A 25,501-nucleotide genomic window follows, 5' to 3' on the forward strand; every position below is an offset into this window, starting at 1 on the left:
AAACACGGCCACGGCCACCCCCGTCCCCAAACCTCCTTTGTAACCACAAATAAACGACCTTTTCAACCTTCCTCCAACCCCCCCCCCCCCCCAAAAAGCCCTTCCCTCTATCTAAAAAACCCAAATTTTCTCCTTCCCCCAACACCCCCGCCTATGCTCTTTACCCTCTTAAAACTCTCAATCCTACACCCGTCTCCATTGGTTCCTCCTCTTCTATTCCACCGCAAAAAATCCCCAACCACCCTTACCCACATAATAAAGATCACTCTCGTAATGTAACCACCTACCACAAGGTAAACCACTCGGGAAAAGACAAAGGGAGGAGGGATTAGGGTTTAGCCACCCATACACTTGGGTACACCTCTACTTCTCCAAACCCCCCCTCCTCCCATATATTTGGATTTCTAAAGCCCCCACTTCACAAAGAAAGAACAAGAAGAAAGTCGTGGCTTCCACTCACTAATCCACAAGGCTAAAAACTTTTGCTCTTTGGCAAAATTCAAGTTTCAGCTTTGGAGCACGATATCTCTAACTTCAAAATCCACAACATGGCACCTTGAGCGCTCTCTCTCTCTCTCTCTCTCTCTCTCTCTCTCTCTCTCTCTCTCTCTCTCTCTCTCTCTCTCTCTCTCCGAAAGGCAATGTTTAGCCTTAGACTTAAAATACATCCCTCCCCCTCTAAAACCTTCCCCTCTCTTACTCCTCAACTCACACTACAATTTATAAGGAAATCTCAACCTTAAGTTCTTCTTCAAAAACCTTAAACTTTCCCCCCCTCTCCTTTTAAGGAAACCAACCCTCTTTGGAAACCACCTTCAATAAACCCCTATCTTAACCAAACTTTGTCCACTAACGGACATAAATTTAACCTCATGCTAAATGCTTGTAATTTTCCCATTTCAAAGCAACTACGTTTGTCATTGAAGCTTTATCTACCTCTCCTTGGACTCGTCAATAATCATAAAACCAGCACCGACAAAAACCTTGGCGTAGTTATCTTACCATTAGATTGGTATGACAAAGATGCCCTCTCACATCTCAATAACCGCTCCACCTATGAACCTTGTTTTAACTTTCCTTTTGCCTTCTTAGCTTCCCTTCTTACTTCTATCACCCTCAGCTACTCCGCTCTTCCCTCTATTGAGCGGAACTTTATCCTCTCCCCCCTTAACAAACCCCCTAAACCCTATCCTATCTACTTTATCTCTAAACTCCATAAGCCATCCATCGTCTCTCAACCTATATGCTCCGATAAGGGTTACCTTTTTGAAAAAGCTTCTATGTGGCTTCATTTAGAACTATACCCAATCCTCCTTGACCAAAAGCAACACCTTCAAAACTCCCTCACCCTCATCCAAGATTTGGACAAACTTCCCCTTCCACCTAACAAACTCCTTTTTACTTTTGATGTTGAAGCCTTATACCCTAGCATCCCTATTAATCAAGGCCTCATTGCTCTCAACTCCTTCATCTCTAACTTTTTTGATCCACACAAGTCCCGCTTTATCCTCTCCCTTGCCTCCCTTATCCTATCTCATCACTACATTACCTTTAAAGAAAAATTCTAGAAAGAAACCAAATGCACTACCATGGGCTCAAACTTTGCCATGGTATATGCATGTCCCTTCGTCTCCCACTTGGAAGCCTCTTGCCCCCTCTTGCTTAACCCTAACCTTCTCTACTTAAAACATTATGTGGATGATGGCTTTGGACTTTGGAAAGGATCCCTCAAAATTCTTACGTTTCTCTTAAACTCATACGGTGAACCTCTTCAAGAGCACATCAAAATCTCTAGAACCATCTCCTCTACTCGTGCCATTATCCTCGACATAGAATTCTTTAAAGGTGCCCGCTTCGCGACATCTAGCATCTTGGACTCCCATTGCTTTCAAAAAACCTTTGAATGCCTACAACTATATCCCTTGGATCTCCTGGCACCCAACACATCAAAAATTTGTCTTCATCATCTCAGAACTCAAAAGGTATAGTATTAGAGAATCAACCTTGAAGGGATATCTCTCCCTCCGCAACCTCTTCTACTTGTGCCTTCGGTCTAAGGGCTACCCACCTAGCTTTGTCCTAAAAGTTATCAGCAAGGTCTCTTACCTCAATTGCAACTTTCTCCTCCTTCCCTTGCACAAGATAACAAAAAACCCACCCACCGTGTTCAAAATCCCCTTCACACCTACCACTAGAAAATTACTACCCTCTCAAAGTATTAGCAATCCCATTTCAAAAGCTTGTCAGCTTGATGCTAACCTCTCCCACCTCCCTAGGCCTACTATTTGTTGGACTTTAGGCCCTAACATCCACAGCCTTCTGGTGTTGAGTTCATACCCCCCTTGACTCCCCCCTTTTTTTACCCCGTTCACCTTCTTGCTATTTTAACTCCGCTCACCTTCCATTAAAAACCTCCCAAACCACCCCCAAACCATTTTTGTACATCTATCCTACACAATCTTTAAAATTTCAGTTTATGATTTTCTCCCTTTTTTCTAATGCTAGCACTATACCATCTAGAGCTTAATATTTTGGAGAAACTTTCCTCCCTCCCCTTGAATTATCCATTGGACACTTCTTTGCACCTTTACCAAATCCTTATTGAGCTTGCTTTTAATCTCTTCTTTTCCTTTCTTTTCATAATGACACTTCTCTCTCACTTAAAGTAGCCTCCCATTTATTCACACTTCTACCCCAACCTCTCATTCCCAATAAATTGTACTCTGAACCTAGTTTTTTCGCTTACATCCCACATCTAACTCACCATAACTCCTCTCCATGTACCCTAGTACTTGGCCTTTAATTCCACTCCTCCCAAAAAAATGATGACTCCCAAGAAATAAACCACAAAAAGAATTCTCCAAGCTCCCTTTATAAACCCCTACCTCCTCCTCTCTTACAAACGCAATCCACTAACACCACCACTGATGAGCTCACAAGAGCAAAACGTGTTTGGTGGTACTCTCCCTATTTGTAACACTCCATTCTTGGATCGCCCGCTATTTTTGAAACCCATCACTTTACTAATCTTAAGGAGTCAATTCGCATGCTTGGGTACTTGTTATTTTTAGAAAGGTTTTGATTCTGAACATCATAAGCGTTGCACGACCCCACAATCCTCCTCTATCGTTTTAACAAAACCACCCTTTCCTTCCCTTACACGGTTAATCTCTTCATGCCCCCCATGCCCCCCCCCCCCCCCCCCCCCCCGCTCTTTTTTTTCTCTCACCTTTTTATATCCTTACACTTCTACACCCTTAAAACCAAATTCCTTGATGATTGCCATTCCTATTTTTTAACTTTCCTCCTGTACACTACTATGTTAACTACATTGTTTTCTCCAACTCCCAAGCCTTCCCAGCTTTTGCCTTGCAGTAGGTTTGGCATCACGCATGAGGTTGCCTACATTGTATTTCTCACCTCCTCGGATCCGAGCTTGCCTCACAGGTTACTTTTTCCTGGAGCCCGACTTTAATCATAGCCTCTATAGCAGCAGACAACTCTGCGCTAAACTTCACAAACGCTTGTTAGCCTCAACAACCCCAACCCCTATGCCCGCTTGTTTGAATGCACTTTAACACCTGCATATCAAAAGCTTACGCTGCAGCACCAGCACTGTAAGCCCGCCTTTGTTTAGGCTACACCCTCTGCGTAAACATCCCTCTCAACCTCCCCCGTTACCCCCACCCCGTGATGCCCCTTCTACGTGCTCTACAGCGAAAGCAACCACAAGGCGTGCGCATGTTCTCTCTCTCTCTCTCTCTCTCTCTCTCTTTGTCTCTCTCTCTCTCTCTCTCTCTCTCTCTCTCTCTCTCTCTCTCTCTCTCTCTCTCTCTTTCTTGAAGGCCGGATGCATCACACTGCCTTGCTTCACCTCCCCCGTGATGCCCCTTCTACGCTGCACACACTCCACATTCTACAGCAACGACGATAACTGACAGCACGAAGGGAATCTCCCAACGAGCACCCTTTAGTGCCTTCTTTGCGACTCAGAGCTTGACTTTGGCTATGGCTTCCATAGCGTCAACGCTGTGTTAATCCCCATCCATGCAGTTTGTTGCGTGCGACAACCACCTGACGGCCTTGCGGCACTTCAATTCCTGCATCTTCGACAACCCTTTTTGCTCACCTATCAGCCCTGCTGTGCTGCAATACCTGCAGCACACTACGATTCTAGCCTTTGACAATACCTGCAATTCTGGCCTACGACAACCCCAATTTGTCCACCGATTGGTCTTACCGCACTGCAACGCCTGCATGGCACAAGCCATGGTGCATCATCTCTATGTGATTTTCACCCTCACCTTGCATTTACATCGCTTGTAACCTCCCCCTTACCCCCACCCTGAGATTTTTCCTACTGCGCACGCTGCATCTGCATCAACCGTCTAGCACTTGCGCTCTCTCTCCCTTACAGGCTTGATGCACTTCACCAACACAAGTTTTTTGAGTTAACTGCTCTCAACCGCATTAACCCTCACCTCCTCTTCCAACCTCTATCAATCCCCCACCTACTGCTCCACCTCCTTTATTGCACCCAAGCACACACATACACATACACTCTAAGCCCTCTTCACGCTCCCCAAATTTACCTTAGATCTTAACCAACTTTAATTTTGACTTTACCATTGTTCTTAACCAACTTTGATTTTGATACTCAGCCTCTACTCAGTGACGTTAATCACTACTCAGAGCACGTTTCTTTCACTCTTACCCGCCTAGACCTCCACATTTGGATGCCATGTCATTAGCTCTACACCTACAAACCTTTGGGTACCTTCTCTATTGCAATGGATACCAGCATTCCAGCTCCGTCGCAACCGCAAGACAACCTCGCCCCGATCTCCCTTCCTCTATGGCTATCGGTCCTATGCTCCCCGGGTTTCGGTTGCCATGTATGCAAGAGCGCAAGCTTTGGCTTCTCACCCGACCACCTCGACTCTACTTTTGATAAATAAGGATGACGCTACAACCAGCTCTTATGAGAACATCATGGAAGAATTGGAGTGTTTCCCGAAGGAGTCCTTTGATTTCTCTTTGGTGCTTGCAAAAGGAAGCCACGAACTAAACCATAATGTAACCACCCCTTATATCGTTACAACCATTCCACTCCAAGCCGGCAAACGGTTAAACCTTCAACATGGTGGCCTACCCTCGATCGACCCTCTTACCAATGAAGAGTTTCTTCCACATCTCAAGCAACCTCTGGAATTTGAGGTGATTATTTCCAACTCTCTCCTGGAATATAAGAAGCTTCATGGTAAAATAGGTAAAGCTAAAAGCTTCCTTAACCACCTCAATGATTTACTTTGTAACCAAAGAGCACCTAATAGACTATGTATGAAGCCACCAAAGCTATCCCTAAGTGATACACAAGCTAAAGCCCTCCTCACTGCTAAGTTTGTCTCACTTACCATAAGATATCAATTAGATTGCACAAAAGCTCTTGTACAAGCACAAACTCTCCTCATAAATTAGCAAACCTACCTCGATGGCTATCATGCTTTAGTAGAAGAACGACTGAAAGATCTCCTTATCAAGCTCCTCCAAGTCTCTATCCCCTTAGTCTCCAAACATGCTTGGGGCCTCAAGATATAACAATGGAAAACCTCATCCCTCCTAAAATTCCTCTCCGATATTCAAACCATGTAAATGCACACCTCGCCACCTCAAAAGAGGATGTAGCTAAACATGCCCGCAAGAAGGCCATCAGCAACATTGAAGAAGAATTTCTCTCACTCCCCAAGGAGCAAACGATCAAAGAACTTGTAGAACAAGTTGTCATAGAAAAATTTCATTCGATACCTCCCAAGTTTTAGGTCTCCCCTTCCGCCTCCCCACCTAAGCCGGTCTTCCCTCCCTCTAAAAAATCCACCCACCTCCATTCTAAAAAACCTTTTCTACCTCCAAGAACCTTTTCCCCTCTCTTTAAACACCGCCACCCCCGTCCCCAACCCTCCTTTGTAATCACCAATAAACGACCTTTTCAACCTTCCTCCCCCCCCCCCCCTCTCTGCTAAAAGCCCTTCCCTCTATCTAAAAAACCCAAATTTTCTCCTTCCCCCAACACCCCCGCCTATGGTCTTTACCCTCTTAAAACTCTCAATCCTACACCCGTCTCCATTGGTTCCTCCTCTTCTATTCCACCTCAAAAAATCCCCAACGACCCTTACCCACACAATAAAGATCACTCTCGTAATGTTACCACCTACCACAAGGTAAACCACTCGGGAAAAAACAAAGGGAGGAGAGATTAGGGTCTAGCCACCAATACACTTGGGTACACCTTTACTTCTCCAAACCCCCCCTCCTCCCATATATTTGGATTTATAAAGCCCCCACTTCACAAAGAAAGAACAAGAACAAAGTCTGGCTTCCACTCACTAATCCACAAGGCTAAAAACTTTCGCTCTTTGGGAAAATTCACGTTTCAACTTTGGAGCACGATATCTCTAACTTCAAAATCGACAACTTGGCCCCTTGAGCTCCTCTCTCTCTCCCCCTCCGAAAGGGGATGTTTAGCCTTAGGCTTAAAATACATCCCTCCCCCTCTCTTACTCCTCAACTCACACTACAATTTATCAAGAAATATCAACCTTAAGTTCTTCTTCAAAAACCTTAAAATTTCCCCCCCTCTCCTTTTAAGGAAACCAACCCTCTTTGGAAACCACCTTTAATAAACCCCTATCTTAACCAAACTTTGTCCACTAACTGACATAACTTTAACCTCATGCTAAATGCTTGTAATTTTCCCATTTCAAAGCAACCACATTTGTCGTTGAAGCTTTATCTAGCCTCTCCTTGGACTCGTCAATAAGAATAAAACCAACCGACAAAAACCTTGGTGTAGTTATCTTACCATTAGATTGGTATGACAAAGATGCCCTCTCACACCTCAATAACCGCTCCACCTATGAACCTTGTTTTAACTTCCCTTTTGCCTTCTTTGATTCCCTTCTTACTTCTATCACCCTCGGCTACTCCTCTCTTCCCTCTATTGAGCAAAACTTTCTTCTTTCCCCCTTTAACAAACCCCCTAAACCCTTTCCTATCTACTTTGTACCTAAACTCCATAAGACATCCATCGTCTCTCGACCTATATGCTCCTATAAGGGTTACCTCTTTGAAAAAGCTTCTATCTGGCTTCATTTAGAACTATACCCAATCCTCCTTGGCCAACACCTTCAAAGTTCCCTCACCCTCATCCAAGATTTGGACAAACTTCCCCTTCCTCCTAACAAACTCCTTTTTACTTTTGACGTTGAAGCCTTATACCCTAGCATCCCTATTAATCAAGGCCTCATTGATCTCAACTCCTTCATTTCTAACTTTTTTGATCCACACAAGTCCCACTTTATCCTCTCCCTTGCCTCCCTTATCCTATCTCATCACTACATTACCTTTAAAGAAAAATTCTAGAAAGAAACCAAATGCACTACCATGGGCTCAAAATTTGTTGTGGTATATGCATGTCTCTTCCTCTCCCACTTGGAAGCCTCTTGCCCCCTCTTGCTTAACCCTAACCTTCTCTACTTCAAACATTATGTGGATGATGCCTTTGGACTTTGGAAAGGATCCCTCAGAATCCTTACTTTTCTCTTAAACTCATACAGTGGAATTCTTCAAGAGCACATCAAAATCTCTAGAACCATCTCCTCTACTCGTGCCATTATCCTCGACATAGAATTCTTTAAAGGAGCCCGCTTCGCTACGTCTAGCATCTTGGACTCCCGTTGCTTTCAAAAAACCTTTGAATGCCTACAACTATATCCCTTGGATCTCCTGGCACCAAACACATTTAAAATTTGCCTTCATCCTCTCGAAATTGAAAAGGTATAGTATTAGAGAATCAACCTTGAAGGGATACCTCTACCTCCACAACCTCTTCTACTTACGCCTTCAGTCTAAGGGCTACCCACCTAGCAAGTGTCTTTGATTTTGGCCTCAAACTCATCGTTAGCTGGTTTTTACAAGGGATCCCATGTTTGCAAGATGTCATCGTCTAGATCGATGAAAGGATGGACTGGTGCATCAAGCGAGCATATAAAGCATCCATTGGGCTCATAATACCCCTCCAACAAGAATGTATCGGCCAATGGTTTTATCCATTTAGTGTCTCAGCTAACCTGTCTTGCTTTCTCCAACTCGATCAATCAGCAAAGAGGAACCCAAGATACTGGAGTGTCGTGCTCCACCTACATGGTCCAAAATATGTTAAAACCCACACTTTGCAATAATTATTGCTCCATTACACTCAAATGCTCTTATATACCTTTAAGTTTTGAAGATGTTTCAAAAACATATCTTGGCGAACTATAACATCTTCGTTGATTGAAAATTCACCCCCAATGTTTGCTTGTGTTGAAATGTATGCCTCCATTTCCCTATCATTGATCTCTTCTTCAGCTACTACAACTTTAGAAGAGGCTCCTTCCTGCACTTCTATTTTTCCTTTTGCACCCTTTTTAGATATGTCACGATGGGTGGCAATGTCATAGTGCTAATTGGCCTTCTCTTGGCAAGCGAGACACTAATAGATGGAGACATTTCTTGTGGTTCTTTCCTTGTTGTCTTGGAAACTCACTGATAAACAAACAACAAAATACTGGTACTCTAGCAGTTTACATGCAATGAGAAGCTAATGTATAGCCATTCAACAAACCATTCGCGCTAGTGCCCACTTGGCATGTGTGTGTGTGTGTGTGTGTGAGAGAGAGAGAGAGAGAGAGAGAGAGAGAGAGAGAGAGAGAGAGAGAGAGAGAGAGAGAGAGAGATTGATGGAGGGAGAGAGATGAATTATTTAAAAGCATAAAACAAGTTCTCTCTCTCTTTCAAAAGCAAGTTTTGCCCTCAGCCAAGCTCAACACTCTCTTGTGCTATGATCCCCTCTTTGCCATTTACGCAGGCCGATGACCTGCAAGCCATTTACACTTTGTCTCTCGCCATTTACACAGGCCGATGACCTGCAGACTCTGTGTCTCATCATTTGCACATAGTTTATCTCCCCATTTTATTCACCTTAACCTTTGATCTCACCACCTTGAGCCTTTGAGCTTTTCACTATGAGCCTTATAAGCAAAGTTCTAGCCTTTAATCCCACTAGTCTAAGCCTTCAATCTCATCACTGTCTCAGACGGTTCAGAGTTTCAAGTAATCTTGATATTCTGAAGTCTTGCCTTTGAGAAGGGGTCACGAGTGGCACCGATGTCCTCATTTGGAACCCCCGTGTCATGCGAGAGAGTTCTTGCAGTAGTAGCGGCAGGAAGGAAGGATGTGGTTTCCCACCAAGAATCAAGGATAATGGCCCTCAAAGCTAAGATCCAAGAAGTCATCGAGAAGAATGAGAGACTCAAACAATGGTTATGAAAACTTGAAGACGCGAAGGAAGTAGAGAGCCAAGCTCTATTGGCAAAAGCCCATGAAATTAAAGCCTCCCACATTGAGACTGTCATGGCAGCCCAAAAGGAATCCCATGAAAAAACATACAAGAAGATTGACAACAAGGTACATGCGGTCATACAAGAATACTGATTACAAGGATTTCTTGGCCTCAAGGTCAAGATTTGGGGTCCCTACCCATCGTGGTGCACCAGTGAGGACACCCTTGAGTAGGCCATCACCAAGCTCAATCACATATTTCAACCTATCAACATTGAGACTGAAACTGTCTCTTGAATGAAGGATACACATAGGCATGTACCATCCAAGCATTGCATACTCACTTTCAAGGACCAAGAAAAATGGGTGAAGCTGCTATGCCAATCTCAACTTCTCAAGGGATCAAAGTTCTGGATCGTAGAGGAACTAACTACAAATCAACTCAAGAATAAATTAAGCGAGCTCAAGAAGATGCATGAAGCATGCAAGCAAGGTGAATGAGTAGCCTAACAAGGGGTCAAAGCCATTATCTAAGAGTTTTGAACACCCAAACCGGCTCTCCCCTTAGTTGACCTCCCTTAGGTTTTTGTTCTTTCATTTATATTATCTTCTTGATGGATCCTCACTCCTTAACTGATATGTATCCATCATCCCCGCTTAGAAGGAACCGTTGTGATGTTTTGTTTTGGTCCCATGGGTCAGATATGACCTTTGTGGATGATATTCAAACAATCTAGTTCTATATATATATATCTCCATCCCTCCCACCTAGAGAGAGAGAGAGAGAGAGAGAGAGAGAGAGAGAGAGAGAGAGAGAGAGAGAGAGAGAGAGAGAGAGAGAGAGAGAGAGAGAGAGAGAGAGAGAGAGAGAGAGAGAGATTTTATTATCATCCTCGGAGGTCAAATATGACCTATGGGACCAAAGTTACATGTGATGTAGTAGGTGTATGGTTGATGAGTGACTCTTGATGCTCCAAAATTGTGGTGATGAGAGTTGCAATGGAGAGCCCACACTATGGCTGGGAGAGGAAAGTGTGTAGGTCTAAGTCAAGGCTAAAAGTGTGACAGAAGCAAGTTTGGACGTGACCAAAATTTGAGAACTCTAGTAGTGTGTGGTTCTCAGACTCTTGAACTTGCAGTGAGCATAATGTGCACAATTGATTTGACTCTTCACCATTGCCCCAACGCCCTGTCTCACATTATAGGGAGTGAGAGCAAAATCCAAATGGTTGTGATAGTGCATATCACTGACAAGGGGATAGACTCAAGCATGTAAGTGCGAGCACAGTTTCCTCTTTCAACAAAGAACATGGTTTTGTAGCTGGGGGAACTATGGGTGGTGTAATGTATGAAGCGTGACCCATCAAATTTCTCCTAAAGCGTAATACATTGGCGTTGTAGAAAAGCTTCATTCATTTGGGAGTCAATTGAAGCATCATGTAGCAAGTGTAATGCATCCCATCACCCAAACCACTTCTTTATGTCTTGCATTCATCCCGTGCTCAAGATCTTGATTTTATGATTCTTTTGAAAATTTTTCTTGCTTCCCATGCAATTTTAGGTAGTCGATGTGAGCGGTTTTGACTTATCTTTATCATGTACTCCACAACCCTTTCCATGCCCATAACCGCAATCGAAAGAAATCCCGAGTTTGGAAGTACGAGCATATATAGTGTTTATGTCTTAACTTGAGAAAGTCTGTAAGAAAACGCTTTTGGACATTCTCAAACTCTTTCCAAGTAGACTGTGAGATGCTCCCTCTCCACACTTCAATTCCATAAACAAGAACCGGTGTCATCAATGTGTCAAAAAGGTACTTCTTGTGAATCCAATACTTTATGTTTCAAACATTACACATGTTCTCAAATGCATAATATGCTCTATTTCCCACTTCCAAATGAGACATAGCATATTCATGCCACTTGTGATTGGACAGAACCTCAAGGCCAAGGTACTTAAAGCTCTCAACAACTTCAAGTCTCTCATTGTTGTACACAATGCATGGATTCTCCTTATGGTTGGTTTTCACAAGCATAACCTTTGTCTTGGATTCATTCACAATCAACCCACTATGCAAGCAAAAATTCTCAAGGACAAGCATAAGCTTTTGTGCGTCCTCTAAAGTGTGTGCTAGAAGCACTACATCATCCGCATACAACAAAATCATGATTACCGCATTGCAAATAGTGACCTCTTCAATCTCTTCTTCTTGCATAAAGTCAAGTACCATTTGTTCCAATTGATTGATGCATAGACCAAACAGAGTAGGTGAAAATGGACATCCTTGTTTAACCCAATATTTTTTGCAAACTTTATTGAAATTCCTCTTCTCATGCTCAATCGACTTATCACTTTCTCATAAATTCGAGAAACTGCAAGTTTAAACTCACTTTACACTTGGAGTTATTCCATCCTTCTCCAAAAATTGCTACGTGGAATCATATCAAAGGCTTTCTTGAATTCCACAAAGAAAGAATATAATCGCTTGCCTTTCACGCGACTTTCCTCCATGAGAACACAAAGAGTGACAAGATGATCAATGGTGCTATGGTGTCGACAAAAGCCCGCTTGTCCTTTTGCACACTTATCATTCTCTTCATCCCAATCACTCAATTTTATCTCCATTATGCACCCAAACAACTTGGCCATGAGAGATGAAATCATTATAGTCATGTAGTTATTTACATTCTTTATATCCCCTCCTTTATGCAAAGGTTTGACCCAATTAGTACTCCAATCATAAGGCATATCACGTTGAAGTGCAAGATTGAACATGTCACACATCCACTCATGTGTAAAATCTCCCATCTAGTTAATCATTTTGGTATTGATACCTTGAAGATCTCCCGCTTTGCGAGTGGCCAACTTTTTGATCCCACCACATACATCCTCAATAGTAAAAAAATGGGGCATACATGGAATTAAACCAAAAATGACATTTTTCCAGCATTTGGTTGCTCATATAGTTGCCTACAATGTGTGTACATATTGATAAGACTCAAGCTACCCAATTCTCAACCCGCTTGCCCCTCAAGTTTCTCCACAATCTTCCACATGCATGTGCCTTTTCTTGGGCTTGAAAAAATTATTGCTTTATTTCCATCTTTTTCTTTTATTTTGAGTAAATGCCTTGTATGTATGCAAATGACTTTGATAGTTTTCTTTGTCCATAGTTGTATCAAGATTTATCAAGGATGAGAGAGAAACAGAGAGAGAGAGAGAGAGAGAGAGAGAGAGAGAGAGAGAGAGAGAGAGAGAGAGAGAGAGAGAGAGAGAGAGAGAGAGAGAGAGAGAGAGAGTGTTGGGGTTCATAAACACAAGAATCTCTCTCTCACACATGCTCTCAAATAGAGAATAAATACTCACTCCATAATCAGACTCAGCAAAAGACACAGAGAAAAGATCAGATAGAGCAAAGAACACCATGGCTAAATCTTCTCTCACATTACCCTACTCAGAAATCGTCCCAATACAAGTGCTAACTAATGGTTATAACTGTCCAACCCAAAAATGTTCTTGGCATAAAATATCAGAGTCAGCAAAATCCGACCTAGCCAAAATCCGACCTTGCAAAATCCAACTTAAGCTAATTCCGACCAGCATGACATAATTCGACTAGCATGAACAAATATCAGACTCAGTAATAATCAGAGTCAGCAAATATCTGACTGACCAAATATCAGAGTCAACAATATTCAGAGTCAACAATATTTAGAGTTAACAATATTCAGAGCAGCATCCCAATTTAAGACCAACCAATACTCAGACTCAACATATAATATCCAGTCAACACATGGCACGTCTCGGTGGTGGATTTTGTAGAAATCCGACTCAAATCCACACATCCCTTGATCAAAGTCAAATGCCTTATCCCAAAATATCAGTGCTAATAGCCCTCTATGATGCAAAGTATAGTGCTTGGAACTTAATCCAAGATACACAACATACACCATACAAAACAACTAGACACCGCCCAATAATTCCCAAAAACCTTACATTGATATCCCAAAGTATTGCGCAATACCTCACTAGATCAAGTGAATTACATGTTGTGCGCTCCTTGCCACACTGTCGAAGCAAGGGACTTGCCAATACACCGTATGCGAGCCACAAACGGCTCCAAGCACACAACAAGCCTAAACTAGCAAGCTCAAGAGAACAAAGGGTGTGTCACTCACCGCTCTACGCTCGCCTTCGTGGTAGATTCCTCGCCGCGATGAAGAAGAAGCTGCAGTCGTGCCGCGCTCAACCGCTTCGCCGCCGTCGTGCCTTCGTAATGCTCGATCGCACACACACTCTCCCCCTCTCTCTCTCTCACACACACACACACAAGGAGGTGAAGAAGAAGAAGATGGAGATGGAGCAAGAGCACTCTTCAATTGCACAAATGAGAGAATGAGTAAAAATTAGGTTTAGTTGGCTTTTATAGGAGCTCACCCCATTCACACTTGGGCGCCCATGCTTAGCCAACTAATCCCTTGAATGTCCCAGTTAGAGTGCGCCTCTCATCGGCGATCACTCTTACCCTTTTCCTGTTGGTCCGACAAGCCCGGTACCTGACTCTACCAAATACAACGTTTATAGATTATAGGGTGTCCATGTGCCGTGAGGGTTAACATGCCCCCCTTCCTGATGTAGATTCCGTCCTCGGAAGCTATTGAGTTGAAGCTAGTTCGTCGAGGTGGAAGAGCATTTGAGATGAATGTCCTTAGCCTTCTTCAGTCACTGCAAAATCAAACAACATTGGCACAGTAATTGCATTCTCTTAAAAAGCATATGCAGTTTTAGGTAGACAAATTGATTGGTAAAAGAATTTCAAACAATTTGGTAGCAATGAACATTAAATTGCAATGTAATCAAATGCATAAACAGATGTAAAGGTAGAAAATTAAACAAGTCTGGGGTCGCTAATTTAACGGTCGAAAGGCACTAGAGATCGAATATTAATACCATGGGTAAGCTTCTTAATTTTCTGTGGTCAATTAAGTTGTTTAATCGCGAGAGCCAAGTATTCATGTTCAAGGGCTGACTAGAGGCTATATCTAGAAAACCTTGTAGTTAAGCTACCATAAAAGGAATTTCTCATGAAATCATCGCCTGACTGATTACTTTTTCTTTGACCCCCCAAAGTCTTTTCACATTGATTCAATTTTGATGTGTGTGCTTATTTTGTATGCCTTGGGTTTTTTGCTTTTCAAGGAAAAGCGCCCACACTGGGAACCTCTAGGGCTCTGGTACCATAGGCGATACATGTGAGTGAAGTACCAAATCAAGCTGAGATTTCTCTTCCAGCTTAAAATTTTACATTGTGGCACTTTGATTTTTTGCTTGTTCATTTTCAGCATTTAAATTTTGTAACTTTGGGGGGTCATATAACACTGTTACCCTCCCCAGGCTCATCACATTAGTAAACTCCCTTTATAATACTTAAGCTAAAGGTCACTAGGGTTAAGCCCACTAGAAAGCCCTAGTACATTTCATACAATGCTGCCTAAATCGGATTAAGAACCTAAGTAACCATTGATTATTAGGAAGGCATTCCCCATGGTATTAAGAGAAGATTTCTAATACCTAGCTTGGTCAAACTAGCTTAGTCGGACTGCTTGATTTTTAAACCTAGACAAGTGATTATGACAAAACATTACATTGAATTAAATGTTTGATACTAAGCCAATGCACTGAATATTATGCTAGCAATCACAATCAAAGCAGGCAATCATAGATGCAAAAATGATAAGGGCAATGCTAATGGACAAGAAACACCTGTTTGTGTTGATGGTCGCGCTTGATTTGAAGGTTCCATGAAGGTCCAAATCCTATCAATAGCAACACGCTCCTGTACACACTTAGGAAACAAAAGGAATACCTCCAGGAGGCACATTAGTAGAAAAAGAGAACTTCGCTAATCACGCAACTCTAAAACAGAAACACTCCTATCGTACTAATCTTACCTACCCTCCATCACTCAAGTGATGAGGATCGAAGGTGTTTCATGGCATAGGTTTCTGTTTCACTGTACCAAATGTGACATGTGTAGGTCTGAGTCAATGTTTTGACTTTTATTGTGCATACTCGTTTGCTAATTGCTCTCGCTCTTTATTTTTTGTTTTTTGTGAGTATAAAGCTTTATATGTACATTCCCTAAGATCGGAGATTAAGAGGTCAGGGAAAAAGGTTGAGGGAAACAAATGAATGAGGACTGTCAGCAAACACTCCCCCCTTCCTTGGGTAGATCATACCGTTTGAAATGAGCTTGCCACCCTTTGAAACCAATTGTTCCAGTTGATAATAGGTGACGATTTTAACCAATAGTTTTATATTACCCTAGGTGCCTCGTCAAGTTGCAAGGGTGGTAAGGTACTCTCCCAGGATCGAACTTGAAGTGGTTCATCAGGTGATTCTTGAACACTGGGAGGTGTGGATTCTTTTGTAGCTTCATTGAGGTCCACTACTATAGATGGAGGCGGTGTAGAAGCTTTTACCTCTATGGATGTATTACATGAGGAGCTAGAAGCTTCATGGGACTCCCCCCTTCCTGAGCTAGGTGGAACAAATCGTTCTTTCTTTGGTACCCAAACTAGCTCGGGAGCGGGTGTGTAGCATTCTGTGATCTTTTTCTTTCCACGATCATTGATTCGTTTTGGAGCTACGAGATTGGGCTCACTTGGGTCAGGTGATAGGTAAGAGTACAATCTACGTTTTGGCACCCAGATTTGATCATTTCCTTGATAGTAGCCTTGGGCTTCCAATAGTCGTTTAGGGATCCATCGCAACATTTTCTTACTTTTCTTGGAGCGAGTGGTACGTTTCTTACAAGGCTTCTGTTTTTTAGCACTAGATATGGTCACTAAAGAAGCTTTAGGGACCCACTTGTATGTTTTCTTCGTTACATCAGGATGAGTCTTGTCAGAAGCGATATGCATTGCTTGTAGCATATTTAAGGGTATAGGCATTTCATCCCCCTCAGGTGTTACCCAGGTCGTCCCCCTATTTCCCCAAGTGTCTATGGTTGATGCTAGGTGGACCCAATCCACATTGTCTGATTCAGTCATCCCAGGTAGGATATCCATATAAGGAGAATCTTGGCCAATGTCTGTATCCTTCTTACAAGTGTAACAATATTGTAGTGGGGCCGAGTGAACTGTGGTGTCAGAGCGATGATCAATAATGGTTTTACTCCCTAAGGGGTGTACCTTACCAGTCACCAAATCCACTCTAAGGATAGAGTCTTGGAATTGCAAATAGACATGATTTTTAGACCAATCGTGAACCATTTGTGCTTCCCTCATGAATGGTCGTCCTAAAATCATTTCATATGACATAAGGTGTTTAGAGAAATCCATTACAATGAACGTATGTCATACCTTGTGTCCTAGAACTTTGATCTTAAGATCCTTGAGCATCCCCATAGGTTTGGCTATGGTACCATTTGCCATCTTTACCACAATGTTAGTAACACTGAGGCGGGGTTTTCCCATGGATTCCCAACAATCTTTTGTAACGATGCTAACTCCTGCACCACCATCAAGAATTCCGTTTATAGTTAATCCCTTGGTAGTGATGGGTAGGGTCGCATTAGACTCGTCGCCTTCAAAATACTGCCCTAATTCGTTAATGGGTACCTCGATCATAGACTCGTGTCCATCTAAGTCAAGTGATTGCACATGATTTTCCTCATCAATCATAATCGAGTCAGGCCTATTTGGTTGCGCAAACTGCGGTAATCCCGTTCGTAGCTCTCCGTTAAGGAATGCTCGAAGTGCAAGGAATAACTCAGGATCTCCATACAGCTTTGCTATGATCGTGGTTCGGACCTCAGAAGACATGAAGTCCACTAGTTTGGCAACATTCATTGGTGTTTTGCAGGGTGTAGGTCCTTGACTAGGAACTGGTGAGGATGGAATCTCATATTCCTCAATGGGATCAGGTATTCCTTCGTTAAACATCCTTTCCAACAAGAAGGGTGTATGCTCACTTTCTGATGTCCTGTCCTCACTCCCTTCTTGGATGATACTAGATATGGCTAACGGTCTATGGTTCATGTGGGGTGGATGAACTTGCGTGGGAAACACTGTGTCATGAATTTTGACATGCATGGGTTCTGGTTCTAGTTTCCTTTGAGTCTCCTCCACTAAACCTCTTAGATGTTTCACCTGCTTAATCTTGTCTACTGGGTTTGGGTACGTCCCAATCTTCTTTTTACGATTTTTCCCTTTTTGCCCCTGCGGTTTATCTTGGGGGTCTTGGATTGGATTTGGAAACACTTGTGGTGTTTTCAGAGGCTCTTTATGGTTTTCTCTTATTCGGTTTTCATTTGGTTCCATGTTACGGTTTTCTTTGTCGGTCTTTCCCTTTGTGGTATTGGTTCTAGTCTCCATTGTCTCGACTGAATCTGAATCATCCTCAAGGTCATTCATATACACAGGGTCATCTCCTGTTCCTATGTTTGTTTTGGAACTTGGCTTTGAATTTTCCGTATTCTGCGACTTCTTCCTTCGTGTCTTTTTTTTCTTTGCTTGGATAACTGACGCGGTATCTCTCTCTTCGAGGATATGTCCTGGCCCTTGAAGCATGGACCGTGTAATCGCATAAGCAAGTGCGACGGGTGGTATTGGCGATGTCACACTAGCAATTTCGACCAAATTCAGGGGTGTTATTTTAGGCGCATTTGGGTTATAGGGGCATTGGGCAATCAAGTGATCTATGCCACAACGATTACATGTGAGTATTGGCATTGCAGGCGTGCTCCCTTGATTCACTTGCATCTGTGCAGCATTCTTTTGTAGCCTAATAGGGCACTCCGCTACTCGATGTGGTCCACCACACTCGTAGCATTGAAGAGGTGGCCTCCTAGCCTGGGTGTTGATATTTTGACCTCTAGATGCGAGAGCAGCAGCTTGATAAACCGGCTTGACTTGCCCCCAACAATCTTCCATGTAGTATATAGGACACTCTTCCAATGTATCAAGTCCGTAGGCAATACTAGTGTCTATTTCCTCCTCACAGCCATGTGCATAAGCATTAGATGGCTCGCAACCCACTTGGTTCATAGGGGCGACTCTTGGATGCGGGGGCTGCGGTCCTAGCACAGGAGGTGGTAACGGTGTAGCTTGTACAACATTTTGAGATCTAGGGACCATGTGTTGCGGTAGTTGCTCAACAGGTGGAGTAGGCATCAATACAGGAGCTCAAGGCGCATCCGTCCAGGCTACAGGTGGTCTATTTGCCATCATACGTTTGATCATTAAACAATCCTTAGCTTGGTGACCATACCTACCACATGCGTTGCAAGTTCCATTAAATTTTACTCTAAACGTAGGGCACTCACTAGTGCTATGTGGACCTAAGCAAATGGAACACCATTGTTGCTCCCTTCTTGGATACATGTGACTATTTTGAGGGGGTCGATTATCCTTAAGAGACTCTTGGATTGCCTTGGTGAGGTCTGTCAAGAATGTCTCAAATACCTTTGGCTCATTGGGAATGGGCTTTGCAGTCATGGGTTCATACTCAATGGCTTGTGAGCTAGTGGATCTCGTGTCAGTAGACACCCTCATGCCTGCTATCATCAAGTTGTCCTCTAATTGGATTGCATTGGCAGTGACATCTTCCCAGGTTGTGATACCTCTAATCACTAGTCCATTATAGATTCCTTCATTCCTCAACCCTCGAATGAATCGATCGAGCAGTTGGTTATTGTTGAAGCGCTCATTTACAGGGCAACGAGAGTTTAAGTGCTTTAGACGACTAATGAAGTCCCTTACTGACTCTCCTTCCTTACGTTCGGCCTTCTGTAGCTGAGATGCTACACCTCAAAGCACACCTTCTCGTATGTACTCCTTTAGAAACAACCTTCGAAGGGTAGGGTAGATTGTTTTCTCGTCCACCCTTAGGGTCCTATACCAATCTCCAGCCTTCCCACTTAATGTCAAGCTTAAGGCATTGCACTTATGTAGTTCGTTGCGTTCCCCTAAGGAATCACATACTTGTTCAAACACTTCAATGTGTTTCCTAGCATCTTCGTCCCCATTGAATTTTTGCGTGAGTTTGGCAATTTGTACTGCCTTACTTCTAGGCTCTCTATCAGATGCATGATGCATATTTTCCGCGATAGATCGACCTATGGTTTGAGAAAACGCTGCCAAGTCACCTATGTGAGGAGGCAGGGCCGGTGGAGGTACTCTTGGAATCATATGTGGGAGAGGAACGGGTACCGGTCTTGGCATATGTGTGGATGATGCAGGATATGGAACATAACCAGGCATAGGTCCACTCGGATAAGGGCTAGGGAGCGGCACTCGAGGAGCATAAGCAAGTGGTACTATTGGAGGTGTGGGGGCCATGTGTGCATAAGGGGCTAGAGGCACATATGGTCGAGGCCCCATATTAGGTACTACGACACTAGGTAGTGGCATTGCGCTAACCGTAGATGTCATCGGTACATTCTCTGTCAGGCTTATCCCTGGAGTGAGCACTGTGTTTTCCTTAATAGAGGGTTGAGCCAAGTTAGGGAAGCTAAAGTTTTCGCTCGGAGGCTCAGATTGCATAGAGACCCCAGGTGAAATGACGTAAGATGGGTCCATGGGGCTCATTAGAGGAGTCTCCATTTGTGATAGAGTACGCTGTTGAGCCTTGCTCGTATCCAGAAATCTCATGGGGCCAGTTGAGAGTATATTTACCCCTCGGTTTTGCCTTTCTGATTGAATAATGCCATGGATAACATTACAGATCATTTTCTGTTGATCTTCGATGCTCGTGGCACTAGAGGTGGATTGTACAATCTCTATCCATCCTACATGGTAGGCGTGGCCAGAGTGTAGATCCGTCAACACCTCAGTGTGGAGGTCGTATGTCCAATGATCATTAATGAACAATCCTTCTAGAGTCGACGTGTTAGCGGTTTCTTGTGAGGTAGAAGCAATGTTGCTCCCCGTGGTTTTACTTGTCACCAACGGTACTCTAGAGGGAACTTCTGAAGGAGGCTGCTCAACAGGGCCTTCTTGGTAAGAAGTTGGTAGGATATCCACATGGACACTCTTTGGGGGTGTGGGGTCCACGTGCGATGTGAAAGGAGATTCCACTTCCCCACCCCCTTCGTGTGCTTCATTTGCATCAGGTTCCGAGCGAGTAGCTCTACCTAATGTTTCCATGAAACGGCTAAACATACTAGTACTAGGCTCTGGAGCTTCGGGAGGTGCATGGCCTTCTCTCTCAGTGTTTTGGGTAGGGTATGCTTCCATGATTTCTGAGTCGGAGGAGGAATCACTAGCGGCTATTTTAGGGTCTTGGGTGGTGCTACCTTGTGTCCCCGCTGAGGGTCTAGAGCTTATCGTGGATGGGTAATGGGTGTCCGTATGAACAGAGGCACCCTCAATATGCTCGTGTTCTAGCACCCGCCCAGAGCGTAAGTGCATGTGCTTTTGATACCCTAAGGTGTCAAAAAGCTGCTCTAGGAGGCCTTGTGACTAGTTTTTAGCGTGTTTTTTGTTTTTTTTTTTTTGCTAGATTTTTTAGAGCGTGTCGTGGAATGGGCCGTGTGATAGCTCGAAACGAGCGTATCGGTCAGAGGGTCGTGCCGTGCTTTACAGCCCTCCGTTTGGTCACTCTATGCTCTCGGAATCCTTAAAACTGTCAATTTCCAGTAGGGAACTAGGCCCAAACTAGAAAGTCTAAGGGTGCAAGTGGGAAGAGAAAGGAGGAGAGTGGAGGACTTGTCCCACATGCTCTCATTCTCTCTTGAGGGAGTAGGGTATATATATAAGAGTGAGTCTAGTATATATCATAAGACTGAGGACTGAGGCCTGGGCTTGGGCTTGGGCTTGGGCTTGGGCTTGGGCCCGATCCCGATCTACCTTTTATACAAACCAACCCGTCCGTTTTAAGAGTCACGTTTTTTATTTTCGAAAAATTTCGCCGCCCGCTCACTCGCGTTTTTAATTTCCGTGGTTTTTTTTTTTTTTTGAAAATATTTTTTTTTCCCAGAAATTTTTTTCTCCTTTTTCTTTTTGGTGCAGAAAATACAGAAATTGAAAACGCAAATATGCAAAAAATGAAGAAAATACAGATATGCAGAAAATTAAAAAAACGCAGACAATAGCAGAAATTGAAACTTGACAGCAAATGCAGAAAACGCAAAAAACAGAAATCTCCACACACTCCTTCCTTGCCTTTCCTATGATAGAAATTGCACCAGAAGAAAGCGTAAAGTGCTAACCGAGCTTAGTGTAGGGCATATCCCCGGTAACGGCGCCAAAAATGTGCGCTCCTTGCCGCACTGTCGAAGCAAGGGACTTGCCAATACACCGTATGCGAGCCACAAACGGCTCCAAGCACACAACAAGCCTAAACTAGCAAGCTCAAGAGAACAAAGGGTGTGTCACTCACCGCTCTACGCTTGCCTTCGTGGTGGATTCCTCGCCGCGATGAAGAAGAAGCTGCAGTCGTGCCGCGCTCAACCGCTTCGCCGCCGTCGTGCCTTCGTAATGCTCGATCGCACACACACTCTCCCTCTCTCTCTCTCTCACACACACACACACACAAGGAGGTGAAGAAGAAGAAGATGGAGATGGAGCAAGAGCACTCTTCAATTGCACAAATGAGAGAATGAGTAAAAATTAGGTTTAGTTGGCTTTTATAGGAGCTCACCCCATTCACACTTGGGCGCCCATGCTTAGCCAACTAATCCCTTGAATGTCCCAGTTAGAGTGCGCCTCTCATCGGCGATCACTCTTACCCTTTTCCTGTTGGTCCGACAAGCCCGATACCTGACTCTACCAAATACAACGTTTATAGATTATAGGGTGTCCGTGTGCCGTGAGGGTTAACACATGTGCACCAATATATAGCAACATGCCAATACTCCGACATCATCATATACAAACACATCCAATCCTCCTCATACAAGATAAACTTGTAAAACCAATAATCAACAATCATACTGAATCTTCTTGAAAATAAATTCAGCTTCAAGAACATCTTCATCTCTGCAAATTTTGATATCTACATAAAAAATTCAGAATTCTGATATTGTATCCATCTGAAAATTTGCAATATGTGCTTCATAAAAACTTTGCAAATAGACAAAACTCTTCCAACATTGAGTTATAATTGTCTCCAAATCTGAAATGAAGTCCTTCTCTTCAAAATCAAGAATTTCAGGTAAATCAGAGATAGAACAACTCCTTCCCTAGGAATCAATCATTCCATTTAGCAAACTCTGTAATTTTGTCATGAAAAACATCCAAAATATCATATCCCTTTGAATTCCACTTGAGTTCTGTAAAATCAAAGAGAAAACTTTGCCTGATCATCAATCTGCAAAATCTGATTCAAACAATAAGAAATATGGATCCTTGAGTCATCATGCTCAATATCTTGCATCTGCAAAATCTGATTTGCAACTTCTGCATTCAAAAAATCAGTAATATCCACTTCAGACATAGAAATTTGATCTTGAAAAACTCCAAAATTTTTAATATCTGCAAATTCTGACTTTGAGAATAAGCTCATATAGTTGATATGCTTCTCTAGTGTCAACTTCAACCACCAATTTGCAGCAAAGAACACTTCCAATAAATCAGATTTCACTTCAAAGTGAACTAAATAGATTCATTTCTGAAAATAAACTTTGCCATTGATAAAGAAAGCTTCTTCAACATCTTCAACATCACTGAATATGGATTAGTCATTTCGAAAACAATTGTCAATTTAGCTTCTTTGAGAAATTGATTTATTTGACTTTGTGGATCTTCAAATAGCAAATTGACAATCTGATTTGCTATCCCTACATTTTGATTCAATTCAGATGCACAAATCAACAAGTTACACTCAACTTCAGCTTTCTTTGGCGATAGCAAATCAATTTGCTTCTCTTCATCAACATCAGGAATACCAAAACTTGACTTTGCAAAATTCAGATTGATGAAAATCTGATTGCACATTCCAGTTAGTCTGCATTCTGAAAACACTCCCATCATGTCATATTCATCATTTGAAAGACACACAAAAGTCAGATTCACCATCCGATTTTGAATAATTGGATCAAGAAAAATCACATCCAAACAACTTTGAATGTGTACTTCTTCAATTTCAAATTCTGCAAAACCTAACTCTTGCTTCATTTGTGCATCCATGAAATTCTCCTCATCAAGATAAGACAAAAAATATTCAATCACATCATTCTCTTCACATCAAATTCTGATTGATCTTCTATTTGAGAAAGAACATCCTCAAAATTTGCAACCTTTGCTTCATTTTGGTTCTTACTTTCACTTTGCATTGCAACATGGAGAAAACTTCCAAAAAGAAATGACTTTTGGAAATCAGAGTAGTTAGAAACACCACTTGAAAATTCAGCCTGATATTTGCTCATTGCTGAAATTTCTGAAATCTGCATTTTTTAAACAAAATCATGGTTGACACATGCATTGCATGGATCACACATCTCCTTGAGGTTATGGGATTGAAGATCTACCACGTTAGGGTTAAAGCCCGATGTTGGTTCTAGGGTTTGGATAGGATTTTTGTAGCTTCCTTGGCTCACATCTATCACTACTCCCTTCTTCACAATCACCGACACTCCCATTGGGTAACTCCATTTCACCTCATCATCACTAGTAGTACTATTGTCATACCAATCAGAATGGCATGCATACTTCTCCTCCAAATGCACACAAGCCTTTTGCAATTGCTTGATTCCCTTCTTGGTAGAGCAAGATTTTAGTTTTCTACCCTTATGCTTAGAAAAATACTCCAATGCATCTTCAAGTAGACACTCCAAATCATCTAACTTCTCCTTCACTACATGCAACTTTTCCCTTGACAATGCTTCACAACGTTTGCAAACTTTGCACACAAATTGGCCATACAGAAATACTTGCAAACATCTTCCTTAAACAAAGCATGGTCATGTTTTAAACAAACATCACACCTTTTCTTCTTCTTCTTCTTCTTCTTACCCCCCATGACAACACTTCAATTAAAATATAGCAATCATATTCAACTCTCAAGACTAGTGCACCACACCAATCCAAGACGAATTAAATTCACAATACGAAGAGCCATGGATATAATACTGAGATCCGCAAAGTCCATTCAATTGGTTGCTTAAACTGATTGAGATATTTTACTTTAGGTGATGTATTTTATGTGTGTCAAAGATCAGAAAACGAATACTGCATTCAGCACGTCCATTTCCATTCAAAATTCAGAAAAGACTTCCACTTCAGAGTTCAGGTAACCGTGAAGTTCAGATTTTAGGTAAATCCCACTACATGTAACATTTAATGGCCTAAAATCTTATGTGTAGCGGAAATTAGCATGAACATAGTGAGCATTTCATTAGAGTTGATTCCTAATGAGAATTACAAGAGTGCTTGGGTGGAGAGAGCAACAAAAAGCATAACACCTAGTTAGATAGCATCGACAATACTTTCAAAAGAGAGAGCAATTAAGCTATTGACAACAGTTGAGGACCGGATTTGCATGGAGCCGGTCCCCCCTCCAAAAGGCTTTGTATTATGGTTTCTCCCATCAAGAGAGACATTGTACAATACAATTCTTTGTGTTCCTTCAAGACGAGCTAGTGCAATGAAGATGGAAGCTTCATACACCAAGCAAAACACTTAATCAAACACAACTTGAATTATCCCCGTTCTCAGACCCAAGACCTCACACACCTTCGAAGATGGTGAGAGCTAGCAGGGTATGAGAGTAGATTGAGAGGAAAAAGAAGTATCTTACGAGAAAGAAGTACATCTCCTCACATAATCACTCATATTAGCATAGCTTAGCTTAGTAATTAGCTTGGTAGAGAAGATGAGCATGCATTGAAGCTTGGCTCTTGGTTGGATTTGCATCCACATGCCAAGAGAGTGTTGATGTAGGCTTCTATCTCACAAGCTTGGAGTAGGTGATGAGCTCTCCATTAAAGCTTGGGAGGAGATAGAGTATTTTCCCTTTACACATGGTCAAGTGTGAGAGTGTTGATGTATCAATGCCGAGCAAAAATCAGCCCCCTCTCTCTCTTGGGCGAGCCCTAGCTGCTAAGTTAGTCTGGCTTTTGCCTCATTGGACCTCCCCAGGTCAAGCCAATAGGGATTAAGCAGCATAAGTGATAGCCTTC

This window comes from Adiantum capillus-veneris, chromosome 21, assembly GCF_014529385.1.
Source record: "Adiantum capillus-veneris isolate H3 chromosome 21, ASM1452938v2, whole genome shotgun sequence".
Classification (NCBI taxonomy): domain Eukaryota; kingdom Viridiplantae; phylum Streptophyta; class Polypodiopsida; order Polypodiales; family Pteridaceae; genus Adiantum; species Adiantum capillus-veneris.